Here is a 7,338-nt window from a genome sequence, read left to right on the forward strand (position 1 = left end):
TACACCTCAAGGACTTTAAGGAAATAATTACAACGTTACAAGTAAATAATGGCAATAGGGATGTACTTAAGCTTAGGTTATTCTCATTTTCTCTAAAGGATCAAGTTAAAGCATGACTCAACTCTCTAAGACCTAATACATCACTTCATGGCAAGCCTTAAGTAGAGAGTTTTTGAAAAAGTCCTTTCCCGAGCATAAAACAAATGCACTAAAATAAGAAATCATGGCATTTTTCCAAAAGGGGAATGAACTATTTTTTGAAGGTTGGGAACACTTCAAAGACATTCTAATTACTTGTCCACATCATGGTTATGAACCACGACACGTGATTGATGCTTTCCGAAAGGGGCACACCATGGATACCCATCAGTTCATAGAGATGATGTGTAGTGGGACCTTTTTTTGACAAAGATCATAATGAGGCTTGGGATTTTCTAGATATGTTAACAGAGAATACGCAGACATAGGATGTCTCTACTAAATCAGACCAAACTAGACCCATTCCTATAGAGAAAGTGGGAATGTATGTCCTAAGAGAGGAAGATGACCTTAATGCAAAATTAGCTGCATTAGTTAGAAAGGTCGAAGCCTTGGAAATTAGGAAGGTTGATATGGTTAAAGCAAACACTTCCTTAGGTAATTTTTGTAGCATTTGTGGTGGTACCAACCATGACACAAAGGATTGTCCAATAATCTCAGTTGTACAAAATATCACGCATGAGCATGATCAAACAAATGCTATAAATATTTACCAAAGGTCAGCTATGCAACCAATGAGAAACACGTGTAATCCAAATTAGCATAATCATCCTAATCTTAGTTGGAGGAATGGACCACAAATTAATGTGCCTAATCCACCTCAAATGCCTCCACAAAATAACTTCTTTGGGGCACCTAATAATGGGCCATATGTGCTCCCGCCAAAGCGATCATCTGTGGAGGATGCATTGACCACATTCAAGAACTCTCAAGCTCAAATGAAGCAGTCTCTAATCCAATCAAATCAAGAATTAAAGACAGCTGTGGCTAGGATTGAGACTCAACTAAATGCTAGGAAAAAAGGCACCCTTCCTTCTTAACTCGTGTCAAACCCTCAAAACACACATTCATTGGAGACTCAAATCCAAGTGAGCTATATCATGAACAAGCTAAGGCCATCATTACCCTGAGAAGTGGAAAGAGGTCGATAACAAGATAATGAAAGCAGTAGAAATACCAGAGGATGAGCCACTGTCTCAAGAAAATGATGGACCAGTTATGGTTCAAGAGCTGCAACAGCAAAAGGATAAAGAGACTAAGTCATATGAGCCTCCAGTTCTATTCTCATATAAACTTCAGAATCCAACTGTCCCCATGAAATATCAAGAGGTGTGGGATGTGCTCCAAAAGGTTACTGTCAATATTCCTTAGCTTGATGTCATTAGACAAATTCCATCATATGTTAAATATCTCAAGAACTTGTGCACTGTAAAGAGGAAATTAAATGTGTCCAAAAAGGCCTTCCTTACTGAGAAAGTGAGCGCTATCATTCAATAAAAGGTTGTACCCAAATACAAAAACCCGAGAAGTCCCACTATTCCTTTTATTATTGGAAATTTTCAAATTGAGATGCTTTACTAGATTTGGGTGCAAGTGTCAACTTAGTACCTTATTCAGTTTACAAACAAATGGGGTTAGGCGAGCTTAAACCAACCACGATTACACTCTAACTCGTTGACCGCTATATTAAGGTACTAGGAGGAATTTTAGAGGACGTGCTAGTCCAAGTGGAGAAATTTTACTTCCCCGTGGATTTTATTGTATTAGACACTAAACCATGTGTAAATGCTAGCGCTCAAGTTCTCATCATTTTAGGTCGCCCATTCCTAGCAACTTCAAATGCAATCATAAATTGCAGGAATGGAATGATGAACTTATCTTTTGGTAACATGACTCTAGAGCTAAATATTTTCAATCTATGTAAGCAGGCCATTGATAATAATGAGATCCATGAGCAGAATTTCATGGACTGCTTGATAGAAGAAGTGGAATTGGAACCTAGTCTGACTGAGGAATTGATTCAAGTCATTAGAGACTTGAAAAATTCTGATTTAGAAAAAGTACTTGCTGAAATTTCTGATGATAATGAGAGCACTACCACCTAGGACATTAATATGTACTAATGGAGACCGCGCACTCAAATCCTATCTATCGAGGACTTGCAACCTCAGCCATCACCAACTAATGTTCCAAAGCTTGATTTAAAACCACTACCAAATGAGCTTAAGTATGTAAACTTAGGTGAAAATAAAACTTATTTTATGGTGATCTCTTCGATTTTAGAGAAGAATCAAGAGATTAAATTGTTGAAAGTTCTAAGGGACCACAAAGGAGCCTTGAGCTGGACCATTTCTAACATCAAGGGTATAAACCCTTTCATATGCACCCATTGGATCCACCCCGATGATGACGCCAAACCAATTAGACAACCTCAAAGGCATCTCAATCCAAACATGATGAAAGTTGTAAAAAATGAGGTGATCAAATTATTGGATGTGGGAGTCATCTACCCAATATCCGATAGTGTTTGGGTGAGTCCAACTCAAGTAGTCCTAAAGAAATCCGGAATAACTATTGTGCAGAAGGAAAGATAAACGGCCCTACGTTATTCACTATACGAGTAGAACTCTAAACTTGGCCCAAGTGAACTACTCAACAATTGAAAAAGAGTTACTTGCAGTAGTTTTTGCTTTGGATAAGTTTAGGTCCTACTTGTTAGGATCTAAAGTCATCATTTTCATATACCACTCGGGTTTGAAATATTTATTATCTAAGAAGGATGCAAAGCCGAGACTTTTGAAATGGATCCTCCTACTCCAAGAATTTAACGTAGAGATAAAAGATAAGAAATGAGTAGAAAACGTAATGGTCGATCACCTTTATAGATTAGTGTTAGATGATTCCATTAAGGAGATGCATATCCAAGACACTTTCCTTGATGAATAATTATTTGCAATCTCCAAATTGCCTTGGTATGCGGATATAGTGAACCATCTTGTAACAGAAAAAATGCCATATCATTGGAAGTCACAAGATAGGAAGCATTTTGAAACCGAGGTTAGGAACTTCTTCTGGGATGACCCGTATTTATATAAATATGGGATTGATCAGATTTTTAGATGTTGTGTCCCAGAGGATGAAGTTAAGAGTGTTATTTCCTTTTGTCACATGAAAGCATGTGGTTACCATTTTTCTGCTAAGAAAACAACTGCAAAAATCCTACAGTATGGTTTTTACTTGCCCACCATGTTTAAAGACACCCATGCTTTCTGTGTTGCTTGTGATAAATGTCAAAGGTTGGGAAGAGTGTCCCGGTGCAACATGATGCCTTTATCCCCAATTTTACCATTGGCGATTTTTTATTGTTAGGGTATTGATTTTATGGGCCTATTTTCATCTTCTTTTAGATTTCTTTATATATTGGTTAGTGTGGATTATGTTTCAAAGTGGATTGAGGCAGTTCCAAGTAGGACCAATGACAACAAATTGGTCATATGATTCCTCAAGGAAAATATTTTTTCTAGGTTTAGAACTCCAAAAGCCATCATTAGTGATAGCAGGTCTCACTTTTGCAATAGGACATTTGAGGCTTTGATGAAGAAATATGGCATCAAGCATAAAGTGAGCACCCCATACCACCCACAAACGAGTGGACAGGCTGAGATTTCTAATCAGGAAATCAGACACATTTTAGAGAAAACTATAAGGCCGGATAGGAAGGATTTGTCCCTTAGACTATCCGACGCTTTATGGGCTTATAGAACTGCTTATAAGACTCTTATTGGAATGTCTCCATACAGATTGGTGTATGGGAAGGCTTGCTACTTGCCTGTGGAATTGGAACATAGAGCCTACTGGGCAATAAAGAAATTAAACTTTAATATGGATCAAGCAAGTGAACAAAAGAAATTAGAGATGAATGAATTAGAGGAGCTGAGGAGAGATTCTTATGAAAATTCTAAAATCTACAAAGAAAGGACCAAAGCTTTTCTTGATAAAAATATCCTAAGGAAGAATTTTGAACCTCAGCAAAAGATCCTATTGTACAGTTCCCGTCTGCAGTTTTTTTCGAGAAATTTAAGATCAAGATAGACAGGCCCCTTCATTGTGAAGAATGTTTATGTTCATGGGGCTGTTGAAATTGAGAATCCACATAATGGCAATGTGTATAAGGTTAATGATCAAAGATTGAAGCCTTATGTGGAAAACTTTCATTTGAGAGAGGAGTCCTTCCCTCTTCATGAGCCAGAATATTCAGATTGATGCTCCTGGTCTGACAGAGCATTTGTGTAGGATTTGTATCATATTCAATTTTTTTTAGTGCCACATAGTAGGTGAGTTTTTCATGTAGGTACTATCCACCCTTTCTTTTATTTTTATGTTCTCTACATTACATTATCATTACAATGGGGACAATGTAAATTTTAGATTGAGGAGTGTGGATAGTCATCCATGTGAAGGTTTTTTTTTTTAGTTTCAGTTTATTTTATTATTATTTTTATTGTTTTTAGGTTTCAGTTAGGTTGAAGTTTATTTTTTTTAGGTTTATGGAAAAAAAATTTAACATTTTTAAAATAATATTTTTATATACAAGAATGGGAACATGATATTTTGCGAATTCCAAAGGCAAAGTTAATAATTAGTCTAGGTTGATGGTAGTCAGAAATCTGATAACTAAAAATTATAGACTTGAGTTCAATTATCTAATCACTAGTTTAAAGTGAGTTGTAATTTGATGTACTAAATTCACAATACACCTTAGCTAACTAAGTGAGGAATATGATATGTGAAGTAAAATAACAACTTTTAATTCAAACAAGATTGAATGAACTAGTACCATTGATATATGTTTGAAAGAGAGAATATTGAAGGAAAAAAAGAGTGATGGAAAAAAGAAATTTTTATTATAGAGCATGAGTGCAATGACCATAATAATCGTGTTTGTAATCCAGAGTAAGGATACCTAAGTATCCATTACTGTTACCATTAAAAGTACGATACCTTAGGTTATGAAGCAAACCCAGTGGGAATCTTCATCTAAGGGTGGTCTATAATGATGAGGATATGATAATAAAAGAAGAAATTTCATGAAAAAAAATGAGATAACTAGAGATTTCATATTCTTGGAATGATTGAAAGGAGTTAGGATAGGGAATATGCATATTTCTCAAAGTTAGAGTAGTATCACGGAGCACCTAAGTATATTGGATCATAACTATTCTAAATTTTAATTAGGCTTCTGAACTCAAGGATCTAATAGATTAGGAAATTGAGATTCTAACTAACTTCAGACTTAGAGTAAGTATTGTTTGGTTTTGGAATTCATATGATGAATGGAGACATAATTATATAAATTTTTGGGTGTTGAATTGTTTTTTATGTTTTCAATGTTTATGGGTAACATTTCTGGAAACCCTCACGAGACTATAAATCGTCCACTAAGGGAAACCTAAGGGTTTAAAGGCTTATTGCATATGTTAAATGCAATCGAGATTACCTCCGAAAGTGCTGTAGTTAGAATTTTATTTTCATTTTAATTTTGTTTCTAGAATTAATTTTTTTTTTATTTTTTTCGCTTATTTTGCTCGAGACTAGTAAAATGCTGGTTGGGGGATGTGTTGAGACTCAAATATTACATAATTTTTTCCATTTTTATCTTGATTTTATGAACATGAATCAGCTTAATGTTCTAATTTACTCATGTATGTGTTGTAAGGTGAATTTAAGAGCTTGGATTGAAAAAGGGTGCTAAAAAGCATGGATTTGATGCTCAAGAATCACCAAGGCAAGGGATGGATCTAACGAGACCAAGATTGAAGAATTCACATGCCAAAGATCCAAGAAAACTAAGTGAGGAATGAAAAGAATCGAAGATTTGAAGTGAAGAATCCTAAAATCGTCCTGAAAAGTGTATTCTAAAGTTCTGAAGTCTATTTTGGAAAAATATATATATTTGAGGCAGTTTCTTGGGTTTTTCAACTTTGTACAAAAGTTAGAGTTCCCTACTTATAAATAGGGCTTCCTAAGGCATTCCTAAACATCATTAGAAGCATCCAAGAGTAATATTTAGAGTTTTTAAAGAATTTTTAGTTTTATTAACGCTTTATAAGTTGTTTTTTTATTTTAGATTTTTTCTATTTGTATTTTTTTCTTTCTTTCTTGTTGCTTTTTATTTCTGCAATTTAATTATGTTTTTCTAAGTCCCTTCTACCACAAGCTAGAAGGGAAGCACATGGGTTTAATAACTTTTTAAGATTATGATGATTGATTGTTTTAATGATGAGAAGAATGGTGTATGCATGTTATCTATTATTTAGGTTTTGTTTTTTATCCTCTTGTAAGATCCATATGTTTTCATTATATGAGATCCACATTGATGGATAGGCTTACCCTAGATCAATCAGATTTCCTAGATATGAGAGGTTCTCAACCTGTTATAATTCTTTGATATTCATTATCCTATAGATATTGAATACTTAAAATCACAAGCGCATGAGAATATATGTCAATGGTGCAAATCCATTATTTTCTAATCTTTTATTTCATTTATTAAAATATTTAAATTATTTTATTTTTTGTTTAAGCTGACCATAGTGCTCAGATCCTAGTTGTGTTATCCAAGTCATCATGATTTTGAAACATTAACATATGTGTGGAACTTTGAAGCTTGGGTGTTATTTTATTCAGTTGAATTAAATCCATTCAAAAATCCCAAAATCAAATCATCAGATTAATTTTTATTACTTAGTTTGTTTTGTATTTGATTTTTTTCTTCTCACAATTCATTTCCCTGTGGGATCGATCCTATATTCAGGGGATACTACTTACGAACCTCTGCACTTGGAGGCAAGCAATCAAGTTTTTGGCGCCGTTGCCGGGGAGAGACTTAGAGAGATCAGATCTGTGCAAGATAGCTAAGGTAAGTTTTTTTTTTAAGGTAAGTTCTCTTCTAAACCTTCCAAATTTTCTGTAGATTTTTTTTTTCTTTTCTTTTTCTTTGAAAATAAATTCAATTAGGTCTTTCAAGCACTAACTATGACATAAGGTTGCCCTACTTGGGATTTTATCACCCAAGTGCTATGGTTGTCCTACAGTTGCTGTTTGATCACAAAGATCATCCGCTGAATCTATTTTTCAGATTAGCATATTTTAATTTCTACATTAGTTTTACTTTTATTTATTTATTTATTATTTTTTTGTGGATTGAACCCTCATGGTCGGCCCTGCCACATGGGTTGTTGATTTATTTTTACTTTGTGGATTGAACCCTCGTGGTTGGCCCTGCCGCCTAGGTTATTA

The 7,338-nt window shown here is 34.6% G+C and overlaps 1 non-coding gene across 1 annotated transcript; it reads right to left on the reverse strand.

Moving 5' to 3' along the window:
• Positions 1-205: 205 nt before the first annotated feature.
• LOC131223090 (small nucleolar RNA R71) lies at positions 206-312 on the reverse strand. Its single transcript, XR_009160286.1, has one exon. It is a non-coding gene; the product is annotated as a small nucleolar RNA R71 (small nucleolar RNA).
• Between the last annotated feature and the right edge of the window lie 7,026 nt (positions 313-7,338).

The sequence above is a fragment of the Magnolia sinica genome, chromosome 1 (assembly GCF_029962835.1).
Source record: "Magnolia sinica isolate HGM2019 chromosome 1, MsV1, whole genome shotgun sequence".
NCBI lineage: Eukaryota > Viridiplantae > Streptophyta > Magnoliopsida > Magnoliales > Magnoliaceae > Magnolia > Magnolia sinica.